We start from the raw sequence: 15841 nt of genomic DNA, 5'->3' as shown, positions 1-15841 counted from the left end.
CAAAGGTGCAGACACAACCTCTAGTCCCAGATTGAGTAACTCTAAGTAAACTTATTATCTGCATCTTCCCTCCCTGGCAAGACCTTCTCTTTGTTGGCTGGGGTATTCTAGACAGGGCACTTATCTGGGCTTCTAACTTGCAATAAAAACCCCCGCCCCCCCAACTTTGTTACTGCATTTGACCTGAACGCACTTAACTGCCAGCTTCCTTTCATCAACTGTGCTGCTTCCATTCCATTCATGGTCTTTCCTACCATCAGTCTTAATATAACTGTAAAGAAAATCTTAAGTTTTTGTCCTTGGCCTTACTAAGTCTGGTATAGAATGTCTTGATCTGAAAATGAATGGACATGGTTGCATTTATGGAGAGTATTGATAATCCAAGAGGTTATACAAGGTATTTGTATGGTTAACAACACTATAGTTTCTCTTAAAAAAAATGCTGACCACTTCTGGAAGGAGACCGTTTAAGAGGAGACATGTACATGTAACCATAAGTGGTGAGTGACTAACTAGCATAAAGACATGAAAATGAAGAATAGCATGTTTAATTTTGAGGACAAGAGAAGTAATTTGTTGATCTTGAAAGGGCAGATATTGGCAAGGGACCCTATACTAGATGTTTTCTGGCATAAGCTGGAAAATATGAGTTTTAAGAACCAGTGACTGTAGGGGAACCACTTAAGGACAACTTGAAGATTCTGAAGTAGATGGCACAGCTGCCCCAGCAATAGGACCCTGAATATATTTGTGAATTTGTATACACGTTTGTAGTGCATCACCATTTCTGTCCTGTACATTCCAGTCATACTCCTTCCTCCCTCTTCATAAGACAAAAGAAAATTGGAATCACATTACATGAATTTCCTGTTCCTGGAGTCTACAACCCCTATTGACCTTTTGCTTTACTCTGGTAATTGGGTTATATATTGCAGCTGGCCGATAAGTTTGTGTACTTAATGGTTTATTTTGACAAATTATCTCTGTATGAAGAGTACATCAAGCACATTATATTTTAATATGATATAATTACACTTTATTCATCTATAAACATCCTCATATAAAACCTATATAAATCTTGCTAAAAAGAAGTAAGAGAAACTCCATTAGTAAATCTAAAAAGATATTCTCATGGAAACAGTTGCTAGCATTTAATAATGCATCAGTACCTCCCCCATGCTTTCCTCTGAAAATCTCCCCTCCCTTAACTCAGACAGCCTGTCATGGGGATGAGTAAGAGAATGCATACATACAAATAAGGGTGAACTCATCACCAGTTATGCAGGCTAGCAGTTGGCAACCTTTTAAGGCTACAGGCTGGATTGATCTAGTTAGTCAGAGGTAGGTGGATGGGTGCTAGGCTTCAGCTGCCTAGACTACTACCACCCACCACTGAAGCCTCATGTCTGCAGGCTGAATCTGGTCCATAGGCCATAGGTTACCACCCCAGTGTAGTCAATGATCTGTAAGAGCAACAATTTGTAATATTTACTTTTGCATTATCAAGGGTCAACACCGTGCATCCCATTTCCCTGGCTCTCCATAGGTATGGCCAGAATACCTTCTACCACAGTGGTTCTCAATCTTTCTTGTACCAGGACCCATTTGTAAACATCAATGCTGTCAGTCCTGACCCAGTAAATAGTTTAAGTATAAAGCAGGCTCCTGCCCCTACTGGTGCGCCTCACCTCCAACCCACAGACCCCCATCCTTCAGCCCTGCTGGTGCCCCTCACTCCTGACCCACTGCCCCCCCATCCCCAGGGCCCAGCCCCCCAGTATGGGGCAGAAGGTGTGTGTGGGTGTGTGAGGCATGGGGAGGCATGTGCCCCCCAGATTTATGCACCCACAGAGGGCATGGGGCTGCAACCTGGCTGGACTGGCACAGACAGAAGCCACCTCCACAGCCCAGCAGGCAGGACCTAGCATGGGAGGGCAGAGCGCAGTGGTGAGACTCATTGTTGCCCCCACTGCTGGGACCCCTGCACCAGCTGTGCTGTCAGCAGTGTAAGGAGTAATGAATGGAGGTGGGGGGTGCTGCCCCTGCCTCCTCTGACCTCCAGACACTCGTGCTCTGGGCTGTAGCTGTACCCCACTGCCATGACCCTGCTGCCACTGCCACTGCTCCCCTCAGAATGCCTGCACTGCCCACCGCCCCACATCCCATCTGGGGTAGAGCTGTGGCTTGGGGGGAGCAGTGGTGGTGGCCGCTTCATGGCAGTGAGGTAAAGGGTAAGTGGCTAGTGACGGGAGGAGGTGAAGGCAGCACAACTCCTCTCCCATCTGTTATTTCTTGTATTGCTAGCAGCGCAGCTGGCACAGAGGTCCCAGTGATGGTGGCATAAATGAATGTCATCACCCTGCTCTGCCCTCCTATGCTGGGTCCTGTCTGCTGGGCTGCAGAGGCATCTCCTGCCTGTGCTGGTCCGGCCAGGCTACAGCTCCATGCCCATTGTGGGTGCACAAATCTGGGGGGGCATGTGCCCCACAATGCATTGCCTGTGGCCTCTCCCCCCTGGTCTTCTGACATGTCATCTTTGCCCCCACCCCATACACTTACCTGCGGGCAGCTTCTCTCTATGCTACCTGGTTGCCACATGCATGTGTGCAAGTGCATATGCACATAGTGCACCCTGCCTGATCGCCTTCCTCCTGCTCCCCACAGCCTCAAGCAGCCACTTGCAGGCTGGAACTCTGCTAGCCTGCCAGGGGAAACCTGCAGGTACCCACACTTTTCTCCTTTAAAGGAGAATCCATTTTTAAAATTTGTTTGTGACCTTTCATATATTCTTGCAACCCACTTTTAGGACATGACCCATAGGCTGGGAAATGCTGCTCTACCACATCTTCATAGCCACCTTGGGTTCCCTATAATTTTATAAAGCTATAGTAATCACTTTTGTTTTGGAACAAGATCTGGCCATTCATCCGAACCTCATGAAAAATAAGCACCCAGAAATTATAGCAGTTCTCAAAAGTTTCTGGGATTTTCCTGGAAAATGATGGGAGTTTGACTCTTTTTACAATGACCTTGAACTCACCAGAATGACTTACAAAATCTACCCCAAGACATTCCTTCAAAGTGGTGCACTTGTGATGGAAGCGGGATGTCAGGCAGAAAGAATCTGCGAGGCTTGAGATGCTCTGGATTAGAGGATGTAACATGATGCCTGAGTCAAAAATGACCCCCAGGTTTTAGATGAGTGATGATCAGGACAGGAGTTTAGTCCATAGTGACCAAGAAAGGAGGTAACAGGGAATGATGTATGTGGAGGCGGGTGGCATTCACATAAGCAACAGAGATCTTCATCTTGAGTTGACCATTACATATCTGCAAGGGGATTCCAAAGAAACAGGCTCAGACTGCCTTTTGGACAGAAGAGACCTGTCTGGAATAGAGAGGTAATTTGTGGTTTATTAATACAGATGTGGTAGAAGAATTTGCAAATTACTAATGCATAATTCAATATGATTGGCCATTTGGTGAGGATATAGAGGATGGCATCTTTACACTGCAGGGTCAGAGGCAATTATAGTACAAAGGAATGAGGTTAGGAGATGGGAAAAGTGCTTGCCTTTGCTCTGTTTTAGCTTCTGTAAAGCTGACTAACAGGGGAGTTGTCAGCTCCTTCACAAGGAAAGATGCAGCTTGTGCATTTCTCTGCAAGCTGAGAAGCTGCAGCAGGATATTTCACCTCCTGATGCACAATTTCCTCCCAGTACTTCTTAATGCAGTGCTACTCTGAGCTTCACCCAAGTCTGAGCTAACCAGCCCTAAATTTTCAACACCCAAAATTATATAACATCGTAACATACAAGCATAATTTAGATAGTGATACATAGGACCAACTTCGTTCTTCACTTACAGCAATTCTATATCAGTTTAAATTTGACTCCCTTAGAGTTACTCTAGCTTTATACCAAAGTAACTGAGAGGAGATTCAATGCCCAGGTGCTGAGTCATAAATTCATACTTTATTTTCTTTTTCTTATTTTGCATTCCTGCATTTTGGATGCTTGCAGCCTAACTGAGCACTAATGCCATAGAAACAGGGAGTTATTACAAGGAATAACTGCCAACAGATAAAGCAAACAGAGGCAAACCATATCTTGAGTGTATTATTATTCTACTTTTACTACCTACTTATTGTATTATTGAAGGTTCTGCATTTTGATTTGTTTGGGGTTTATTTTTTTTGTCTCCAACATTGCAGGTATTCTATACAATATTACCAGTGTGGATGGGGGATGGGAGTTGGGAGGAGGGTGGAGAAGAGAGTTGCATGACAAACTTTGATATGGTCCTTGTTTGATTTTTGCCTGTTAAATTCCATGTCAGTTCATGTTCTTCCTTAAGACATTCAAATGGTTTTTAATTGCTGCAAAAGTAGAGGAAGTGTTATAGGTGATGGCAGAATACTGGGAACTGGAGATCCTGTGTTTTCATTTTAGATCTACTCTGAGTCAGTAACTTAGATTCAGATTAAAGCTTTTGCTTGTAGAGTAAGTTGCTATTCAATACAAGTACTTCTGTTGATATCAGCAGAGCTATTATTAAATTACTACATGGTAAGAGTAAAGTGTTTGCAAAATGTCTCTTCAGCGCTGTGCCATGTTTTTCTTCTTGGTGAAATGGAAGTATTAATACTTCCATAGCTTACACAGGGGTATCATGGGATTTCAAGAAAACTTTGCTAAGTGCTTTGAAAAATCTTCATTTCAAAATGGCTAATTATGATATCTTCCATGTTTCAGGAATATTGGTTTTAGCTGTGTTGGTCTAAAAACATAGGCAGACAAAACTCTTGGGGTAGAGGTGGTATCTTTTATTAGATCAACTAAATAGTTGCAGGTAACAAGACTGCTTCAGCCTATTGTCTGTGCCTATTTTGCATACTCACAGAGCAACATTTTTTTAAATGGACTGTTATACCCAGGGGAACCCTACCATCTTTTACTTCTCCTGTGCAAGATGAAGTTTCGTTTCTACCTGGGAGAACTTTTACAATCTTTGGATTATCCTATACCTGAAGAAGGGCATTTGAACCTGAAAGCTTATAAACAAAGACATTTTTTTTTTGGTATTATTTAGTTGGTCTAATAAATGATATTGCCTCTACCCCAAGAGTTTTGTCTGCCTATGCTTTTAGACCAACATGGCTAAAACTTTTATTCATGGAAAATCTTAATGTTCATAAATAGGAGGTACTTGTAGCTACAAAGTTGCATATGGAAACATGTTAAGGGGAGGGGTGGAATGCCAAAGGGTGCCTATCACAAGGCCTTATTATAAATTATACTTAAACTTCTATTTCTCTGGGATATTGGACAGGCTGAAATGGTTTCAAGCATCTTTTTTAAAGGAAACTAGTAAAGGAGGATTATTGAGTTGATGTATTTTATAATTAGTTGGGGTTTATAAAAACACAAATCCCTGATCTTTTGCTTAATTTGCATTGTTTTCATTATCCTGATGGATCCTGATCCTCCTTTACCTTGTCTTCTGAGAGCCCTCTGAGATTTGCTGAGGGCCCTGGGGAGTTTTCTTCCATACGTACTTCATACTTTCAAACTTCCTGAAGTCAAAAAGGGTCAGAGAATGTATTCTCTGGTGATAGGATCTAGAGGAGTCTCTGTCAGGCAACGTGAGTGTCCCAGAGTACTACTTGGCCTGTGACAAGAGGGCTTGGGACTTAGAATCATAGATAATTAGGGGTGGAAGGGACCTTCTGAGGTCATCTAGTCCAATCCCTTGCCAGAGGCATCTTACCAGAGGGATAATCTTTATCCCTATCCAAACCATCCTATACAAATCCATTGTTTAACCTATTAGTAAAATTACCGTCGACCCTGGCACAGCCACAAGGCATAACGGCCTAACCTGTCACATGTAAAGCAAGTATACAGTGATGGCCAAAGTCCTGCTATTGTAAACGTTGTTTAAATATATTTGGAAGATCCAAGGAAGAGGGTCACACCTTCTACTACAAAGGAAGACAACCCCCCCCCCTTCCAGAATCTGTAACAATTTGACCATGGGGTAAAATTCCTTCCTGATCCCAAATATGGCAATCAGTCTGATTCTGAAGAGAGAGGAAAAACCCTCTAGTCAGGGTTTAAGTCTCTGCAGGAACATTGTCACACCCCATATAAAATCTCCAGCCCCATCTACAGCCAACACCCAGTGCTTCCAAATAAGGCCCCAAAACTCCAAACAAACCCTGACTCATGTACCAACATAAAGGTGAAAAAGTTCCTTCCTGGGCCCATGTGACAATCGGGGAAGTCCAGATTCATAGGAAATATCCATAGTAGAGTATAGGAGTAGCTACTCCTGGGTTGTCCCTGACCAATATTACTTAAAGGCTTCCAGTGAAGGAGATTCCACAATTTCTTGAACTTTGAACTTAAGAAAAGCGTAGGACTTGAGCTGGGCATCTGCATAGCCACAGATTGCTAGGCTAGTCCTATCATTTACTTTTCTTCAAACAATGCAGGACAAATTGCATTTTATGGATATTGGCCACCTGACTGGGAGCTCTGTGAAGAAGCGTGCCTTTATCAAATACATTCTTTGGGGTCTGAAGGAGATGAAACAATGGAAAATCTGTTGTCCCTTGTTCTCCTCTCTAGACAGCCTAGTCCTTTGGCTGGCACAGAGAATAGCAAGACCAAAAAATGGCCAGTTCCTACTATTTATTGCAGGCAAGAGTGGAAGATTCAGGGTTATATAAATAAACAATATTCCTGATGAAGGAGAACTTGTTTTCTAATTAAGTTTTTAAAGATATGAGTGATATCATTGGAATCTGTGTTTAGTTGATTTATTTCAAGAAAGCTACCTAATAATTTTTCCAAGACATAGACCAGATAAGTAGAAGCTGAATGCTTTTTTTAGTTACATGTATTAGGAACATTTGAGATTCATCCAAGAGAATTGCTCAGGAGTTTAAGTACTCCTTGTATTGAAAATATTCAAGTAGGTTAAATAAGAGATTTGTTTCTTATTTTAGTTTAAAATAAACTAAATCTTCTTATGCACTACCTACCAGAGTCAGGAGACAGTATCCTGCAACTAGGATTATTTTTCCTTGGGTAGTAAATTGCTTTATGTTGTAATGAGAGACAATGTTTGAAAAAGAAAAGGGAATTCTAACATTAAGAATAACTTGGCCACTCACTCAGTTGTCTCTTGACTGTGTTTAATGCATTCTTATGTGCTATGGTTCTAAACTGGAAAAAGGGATCAGAAAAGCAAAGAATAATTAAGTGACTCCAGTGTTCCCTCCTTTTTGCTGTCAGGTGCAGGTTGAGGGAACATGTTTGGTACTCTCTCTAATGCAAGGAGGTAACTGTTTACCTTTTTCCTCCTACCCTTGCATATTTCCTGGTAGTATTGTGTTTTCCCCACTTTTGTGAAGAAGGTTCTCTCCCTGTTCCGATGACAATATGGTTAATATGCTGTGGGTTCCCTTGAAGTGCTTGGAAGGATGACTGATTGGTCTAAAGCTATTGACCTGAGTCAGGTTTCCGCCGATATGTCCTTGTTGCCCTTGTTCCTTCACTTCATGTTTCTGTCTGCTATATTTTTTAGTCTTTCTCATATGCCTAGCACAAAATGTTACTGTCTCCTATTTTTCCATTGGGCCCATTCCTCCTCAGTTCTAAGATGGGAATTTCAAGTGAATGTGAGAATGGTGAAACACACTTCACCTATCACTGTAGCACTAAGGGAAAGGTTAAGCAGCAGCTTTTGGCCTTGGGTTATTCCTGCTAACTCTGCTTTGTCTCTTAAACATGCTGTAGTTGAAGCTTGAGTAGGTTGAGGTATGGAAAACAGAAATTAAGGCACCTAGAAATCTCTTGCCTGCTTCCCACAGCAGTTGCTATTAGTGGGGGACAGCATTTCTAAAGGGGAGCAGAGTAGGAGAAACCTGAGCATCAATTAGGTGTCAAGTATTTGTGCCAGGATAGAAACCGGTCATGTTTCAATTTTAGAAAATCTCAGGCTGTAAACAGATGCTGCATTTTACCTGGGATTTTGTAGACATACACATTCACTATCCTGCTTCAATTCCCTCTGAAATATGCTTGTAAATGTGCTGCCACTTTTTCTTCGGACATCCTGTTGTATGTCTGTATGGTTATTGACAGAACTGGTCTTAGCGGTGGGCAATGTGGGTGACCACCTCATGGTGACATGGTTAGGTGGGTGTACACACACACACACACACACACACACACACACACACACACACACACACACACACCCCACTCTTGCCCTGCTCTGCCCTGGCCAATCCCCACTCCAGCCCAGCCCAGCTCACCTCCCACCTTCAGCCACTGCTCCTGAGGAGCTGGGTCAGGCAGTGTAAATGGCAGCAGTAGTGCCTGTCTGCCCGTGTGCCTGCTGCGCACCTGCCTCTCCACCAGACTATGCCCCACACCCCTGCCTGCTTGCTTCTGCCTGCAGCAGCACCACTGACTTGAGGGTGGGTACTAAAATATAAGTTTGCCCAGGGCACCATTTTCCCTAAGGCTGGCTCAGGTTACTGAGGTTTTCAGGGGGCATGCTGTGTGCTCTTGCTGGCCATCTGCTGGCATAGGAAGAGCAATGAAGTTTAAAAGGACAATGTGTGTAAATGACTGTGCTGCTCCTTTTTTTCACCTAGATCAAACCCTGAGATAATCAGTTCAATGTCAAATGAAATGCCTGCATTCATTTCCTCTAGGATCTTTTGGCCCAAATTGGGACGGTAGCCAGACTGACTGGCACACAAGCTCTAATTCAATACCTCTTAAGGTCAGCAAAACAGGATCTGATTTGTGTTCCGTTACTTCTAAACTACCTTGCATGGAATACATTTAAAATAATTTCTGGACTAATTCTTACTTCTACTTAGCAACAGAAGGAGGTGGGGACTGTCTGTATTCCAACTGCATTAAATGTATCTTGCGTCTTCAAAACAGTGAATTTTCCATCCAACTAATCATGTGATCAGTTACTCATAATCTGTAATGTATAGAGAAAGTTTAATGATATTTACCCTAGCAGGAAGGAAGTCTGCTCATTTGGATAGCTGGAGTTCAGAGGGTTGGGCTTTCTCCTCCTAATGATTTGCTTAGACACTCTCAAAAGGCAACCACAGATTACTGATGTGCAGAGGGAGCTCATGTTCTGTCTAAACTCAAGAGTCTGTTCATTTTTCCTGGCACCTAGGTACTACAGTGGATTAAATTTTAGATTCATGGTTTCTCATTCAGCTTGGGGAAATAAGGACACAGATCAAAGCTTACTTAGCTTCATAATTAAATTACTGTAAGTGGTACAATTTAGGGTCCATAAAAATGTGTTGCTTATTCAGTTCATATTGTGGATACATGAGGTAGTCCAGTGGGTGACCATTCTTAGTTTACTGCTACTTGGAATGTCACTTCAGGAGTACCCAAGAAATAAATCTGCTGCTTTTGTTTCTGCCTCCTCTAAGCTGTGTAACAGGTGATCCCCTAGTAATGACTGACCAAGCAGGTGATGTTCTCAGGGGCCACGTTCAGATGAGTGTGGCTGTGCAGTATGTGGCTCCACAGATATGTTTGTGGCACCACATGCCATATGTTCAGTTGTTCTCTGTGCTGCAAGGGAGCAACATGGTTTTTTTTTTTTTTAATTCAGTATATATTTCAGTATAGGGCATTTCATTACCAGCTGAGCTCAGTTCTCACCTATTTGATTACTGTATGTCAGGTATTCTGTCTCTTTATTTAACTGTAATCGGATTTGGGCACTGGATCATAGGATCATGTGGGGGCAGCATGTGCTGCTCAAAAGTGGAGCTGGGCTGCCCGGAACTACACTGTGGATGCCCTGCTCCAATGCTCCACTACAGCAAGATTAGTCTCTGCAATTTATCACTAAAAGGCCCAAATAATAGAAAGATATTTTTAAGATCCCATAATTGGCTATCTATGCAGATAACACCACTAAAAGTTGCAATAGTAAGGAAGAAGAAAACCCTTTTGAGGATTTTTTTTTGTTTTTTGGGTTTTTGTTTTTGGAAGGAAGCTTGGGAAATATAAAATCTTATTCCACTTTCTTCTATAACTGGCTTCTACCGGGCTTCTTGCTCCAACTTCTGAAGCAGGTGCTACAAACCAGAGGCAGAGCTTTGAAGGCAGCAGAACTTTTGTTGATGTGGTATGACATTTCCAGTGGAGGACAGCAGTCTTTATTATTTTTCTAAGAATGATCACTCATGGTCTTTTTTTAAATGGTCTCCTCAGAGAGGTTGTGCAAACATTGGTAGTAGGGCTGCTAAATACTGTGTCCAGTTCTGGTGTTCACACTTAAAAAAAAATGTTGACAAATTGGAAAAAAACTACCAAAAATTATTTAAGGTCTGGAAAGCTTTCCTGTCAGTGGGGCACTAAAGAAACTCAAGCTATTTAATTTGTACATAGTTTCATAGTAGCTAGGGTCAGGAGGGACTTGAACAGATCATCTAGCCTGACCTCCTGCCACAGGCAGGAATGAATGCTGTGTTCACAAGACCCCGGACAGGTATCGTCCAACCTCCTCTTGAATTTGCCCAAGGTAGAGGCAAGGACCACTTCCCTGGGAAGTTGGTTCCAGATTTTGGCCACCCTAACTGTAAAATATTGCCTTCTGATCTCTAACCTAAACCTATTTTCCATTAGCTTATTACCATTGTTCCTTGTCACCCCAGGTGGTGCTGGGGAGAAAAGGGCTCTACCTATTTGCTGTTGATCTCCCCTGATGTGTTTGTAGGCAGCTGCCAGGTCCCTCCTCAGCCTCTTTCTGAGGCTGAAAAAGTTCAGGTCCCTGAGTCTCTCCTCATAGGGCCTGTCCTGCTGCCCTCTCACCAAGCGGGTGGCTCTCCTCTGAACCCTCTCCAGGCTGGCCACATCCCTTTTGAAGTGTGGCGCCCAGTACTGGACGCAGTACTCCAACTGCGGCCTGACCAAAGTTGCATAGATGGGGAGTATCACCTCTCTGGACCAGCTTGAGATGCATCTTTGGATGCATGACAAGGTATGGCTGGCCTTGCTGGCTGCAGTCTTGCATTGGTGGCTCATGTTCATCTTGGAGTCAATAATGACTCCAAGATCCCTTTCCGCCTCTGTGCTTTCAAGAAGGGAACTCCCCAGCCTGTATGTATGCTGTGGATTCCTTCTCCCAAGGTGCAGCACCCTGCATTTATCTACGTTGAACCCCATCCTAGTCTCATCTGCCCACTTTTGTAATCTGTCTAAATCTAGTTGCAGCCTCTCTCTCCCTTCAAGTGTGTCTACCTCACCCCACATCTTACTGTCATCAGCAAACTTGGACAGCGTGCTTTCCACCCCCTCGTCCAAGTTGCTGTTCAATATGTTAAACAGTGCAGGCCCGAGGACTGAGCCCTGGGATATCCCACTGCTCACATCTCACCATGTTGAGTACAACCCGTCCACCACTACTCTCTGGGTGCGCCCCATCAGCCAATTTTTTTACCCATCCAACTGTGTAGGCATCAATGCCACAGTCACTTAAATTATTGATGAAGATGGGGTGAGAGACAGTGTCAAAGGCCTTCTTAAAGTCTAGAAAGACTACGTCTACGGCGACACCGTCATCCAAGGATTTAGTTACCTGGTCATAAAAGGCAATCAGGTTGGTCAGGCAGGACCTGCCTTTGATGAACCCATGCTGATTGCCCCTGACCATGATCTCCCCTGCTGGCCCCCCACAGATGTGCTCCTTGATGATTCTCTCCAAGATATTCCCAAGCACCGAGGTGAGGCTTACAGGCCTATAGTTACTTGGGTCCTCCTTCCTCCCTTACTTGAAAATTGGGACCACATTAGCCAGTTTCCAATCCCCCGGCACCTGGCCAGATGACCATGAATGCTCATACAGCCAGGCCAAGGGCTGCGCGATGACCCCTGCCAGCTCCCTCAACACCCTTGGGTGGAGGGCATCTGGACCTGCAGATTTAAAATTGTCTAGCCCTTCCAGAAGATCCCTAAATACATCTGCACTGACTGAAGCCCTGACAGAGCTATCCCTGAGATTGTCCCTACCTCTGGGACATGAAAAGGTTAAAAAGGGAAAAGATTTTTTGACAGTAGAAGGGCCTTTAATTTAGCAGATAAAGGATTAGCAAGATCCAAGAGCTGGAAACAGAAGTGATATAAACTGAAACTAGAAAATAATGCTTAAACTGTAAAGGTAATTAACTACTAGAACAATTTAAAAATGCAGTAGATTCTCTGTTACATGAAGCCCTTAAATCAAGATTAACTAACAGTATATGCTTTAGGTCAGCCAGAACTTATGGGCCTGAACTAGGAACTGCAAGGGGAAATGCAACAGTATGCATTATGTAGTAGAGAAGGCTTACATGATCAGAATGGTTCCTTCTCTCTTTAAACATTTGACTCTTAGTTCACAGAAAGCATCTCACTTTTCTATCATAGAGCAAATACTCTTAGTCATTTAAAGCTGAGGGGAAAAGCAGCTTCAGCTACTTTTGTGTCCATAGTCAGTGTAATGAGGCCTGCTGTATTACTCCTTTAAAAGGATCTCTGTCCTGAGTTGCAAAATATGGCTTGCATGTGATTTTAAGCTTTTGTGTTTAGTTTGTTTTGTTTGGCCAGACTGTAGTGGTCTCATATATAAATGGCCTGGGGATTTTGTAATTTAATCATTATGCACCATACCTCTGGGTTTTCTTTTAATGACACTGTAAGGTCCTGTCCTACATCTGGCTTCAGAACGTATTTGTAAATGCTCTAGCCCAGGGCGGTCTAGCTTCTTGGCAGGGGCTCCCCCCTTGCCACGCACACAGCCTCACCTTGCTGGGTATACCACATGGGCAGTTCTCCCTCTGCCACTGCCTGCAGTGTTAGTATCCCAGCCCTCTTTCTGCTGCACATCCAGTATAAGCACCTCGGTTCCCCTGCTGCACACACTAGCATGCTGGCAGCTCCCTCCACTAACTCCAAGTGCAGCGTGGGGACCCAAGCCTCCTCCTGCTGCACTGCCCCACCCCAGGGAATAGGGGCAGGAACCAAAAGCTGGAGAGGGAGGGAGAGTGCAGAGACCCTGGACATCACTGCATCTACAGTGGTGAGGTAAGCTGCGGCTACATGTGGCCTGCAGACCACTACTTGAACAGCTCTATTCTAGCGAACAGCTAGAATGGGTTAACTTGTGTCCACTTTACTGTGTGTTACATTAGAAATGCAATATAAGCTGCCTTACAAGTGCTGGAAAATACAAAGGGTTTATTTCCTTCTGAAACCTGAGAGCTTTTCAGCAGAAAACTTGTTTCCTAGAAATGGAATATGAAACATTAATTTTGATGATTTTTTTCTAAGAGGCATCCAAAGCAGGCACCTGTTTCTCCTACAATTAAGAACATTTTACATTAATGTAAAGAAAATACCAGGCGCCCATGCAGTGTACATATAGTTTTTGAGGTGCTAGTCAATCAGTCATTTAATAGAACTTATTTGTACTCAAATATGTACTGTGAGAACAGACAGCACGGGCTGTTTTCCCATCAACTTGTTTTTAAGTATTGTTGCTATTTGCCTGTGACAGAAGGGAAAGCAAGAATTATTGCTCTGATGGTTGTCAAATGAAAGAGTCTGATTTTATATAGCTTTACACATGGTCACAATGTTTCATGTGTTTGATGATGAGTTGTTTTAACTGGGTTTATGAGTAGGCATACCAGATTGCAGTGAGCTTCTGGGCTTTGGAAAAAAACCCTTCTGATTTAAGGAATGCAAATGATAGATTTTGGTATAGTGCATTTCATTACCAGATGAGCTTAGTTCTCACCTATTTGATTATTGTATGTCAGGTATTTTGTTTCTTTATTTGACTCTTTGATGGGATTTGGGCACTGGATCATAGGAAAGTAGGGTTGGAAGGGATTTCATCAGGTCATCTAGTCCAGCCCCTTGCTCAAGGCAGGTTCATCCCTGACAAGTATCTGTCTAACCTGGTCTTGAAAGCTTCCGAGGATGAAGATTCCACAACTTCTCTAGGAAGCTTGCTCCAGTAGTTCACCACTCTCATAGTGAAAAAGTTCCTCTTAATCTCCAATCTAAATTTCCTCTGCTGGAGGTTGAGGCCATTGCTTTTAGTCCTGTTTCTTACAGTCACTGGATAATTTGATTAAAATTAAATAAAATAACAATATTGTATTCACTTGAATCCAAGACAAGGGGAAAAAGGCTCTTTTCAGATTTGAGTACCAACAGAGAGCAGGTAGTGGCTTAGCTTCAGCTTTGGCCCTGGGTTTGGGGCTGAAGCTGGAGCTCAGCTGATGCTGGCCCTGGGCTGGACTGGCTCATTTGTGGGAGGAGGCATGTAGGTGGGGGGAGAACAAAGGAGACCATGTAGGTTGGTGTGGAGGGGGGAACCTGCAACCTGCCCCCACCCTTGCTTCCAGGCCTGTGCTTTCTCCCCTTTCCCCCCTTACCTTCTGGTTCTGGTCCTTCCAGATTCAACCTGGCCAGGTTGAGAGCCACTGCAGCTTCTGCTTGGGCAGGCTCAGCTGAGGCCAGCCTGGGGCTATACTGCTGCTGACTTCTCTGGAGGAGCAGAGCTGCAGCAAAAGGTAAGGTGAGGGAGGGCAGGGAAATGTGAGGGGCAGACATGGGGGGCAATCGGGATAGACTGCAGGGATGAGTACAAGGAGGCAGGGGGCAAGGGGTGGGGAGGCAGGGAGTGTGGGGACAGGCATAGGCATGGGGGCAAGGGGTGGGGCAGTAGGGAGTAGTAGGCAGGCACTAGGATGGAGAGGAAGGTGGCAGGGGGTATGTAGCAGGGGGACAAACAGCAGGAGAGCAAAATGCAGGGGTCTGGCCCTCCCTCCCCCTGTCACATTTTCCCTGGCACAGCAGTGAGAAGGATGAATTTTAGATGACCTTCCACTAATTAGATTACATACATGAAATTTATAACAAAATTATATTTTTCCATGTAAAGACTCTAATTATTGTGGGCATCATCTTAAATTCACAGTTGTTTTGGAAGTGGGGAAATGCAGTAAGTCTAAATGTCAGTGGTCTGCATTCAGAATTGGGATTGAGTTTAAAGTGCTGTCAGATTCAATGAATATTCCAAATGTAGATATCTCCATATTGGGAATACAGACAGTGCAGAAAGTCTGCATGTAAGATTGCAGTTCATGCAATAATTGGAGATAAAGGAGTAAAGACCATATCATGGAGGAGTTCAGGGAGAAATGTTAGTTAATGTTTATAGCTCTTTCATAAATATGCTATATATACTTTTATTTTTGATGCCTTTAAAACTCAGAACACCAGCTAGTAGTTAGCCTTATTGCCCACTTTTGGTACCAAAGGGCAAATTCTTCTCTAATGTGCGCCGCTATATATGTGGCATAACTCCAATGACGCCAGAGCAATTATTCAAGTTAAACAAATGACAGAAGAATTGACCCTGGTTCTTTATGCAGAATTTGTAATTGAGTGCAATCAGTGTTAATACAGATCCACCTACTGCATCAGGTTCAATCTCAGTATTTCTTTGAAAAAAGGCTCATTATCCCTTACCTTTTGTGCACAGTGGAGAAACCATTTTTTTTTCTTCTGTCAAATTGTTTTTCTTTTCCTAGGCTTTAGGAAAGTAATAGGTATTGGATACAAAGTTGCATTTAAAAAAAACCTGTACAACGTTCCAGTAAGACACGTACAGTATTAATTCTGTTTTGCAATAAGAGCATTCTAAGTTGAGCCCTAATTATTTGTTCTTAAGTTTCTGTTATCTAAGTTGACTTGCATGGGTAGGGCTTGACTTACACTGT

At 43.4% G+C, this 15841-nt stretch overlaps 1 protein-coding gene across 7 annotated transcripts in view; it reads left to right on the top strand.

The window, feature by feature from the left end:
* The window catches only part of MAPK10 (mitogen-activated protein kinase 10), a 510659-nt gene that overhangs the window by 106225 nt on the left and 388593 nt on the right, over positions 1 to 15841 (top strand). For 2 of the 7 annotated variants that reach the window (XM_019488163.2, XM_059722259.1), the window contains one exon: positions 14514 to 14629. The exons of the other annotated variants lie outside the window; for them this stretch is intronic. The gene's annotated coding sequence lies outside the window, so the exon portion shown is untranslated. The remainder of the gene's footprint in view (positions 1 to 14513; positions 14630 to 15841) is intronic. 7 annotated transcript variants of the gene reach the window in all.

Source organism: Alligator mississippiensis, chromosome 2 (assembly GCF_030867095.1).
Source record: "Alligator mississippiensis isolate rAllMis1 chromosome 2, rAllMis1, whole genome shotgun sequence".
NCBI lineage: Eukaryota > Metazoa > Chordata > Crocodylia > Alligatoridae > Alligator > Alligator mississippiensis.
Note: the sequence above shows the minus strand (reverse complement) of the source record. Positions and strands in the feature narration are given on the sequence as shown.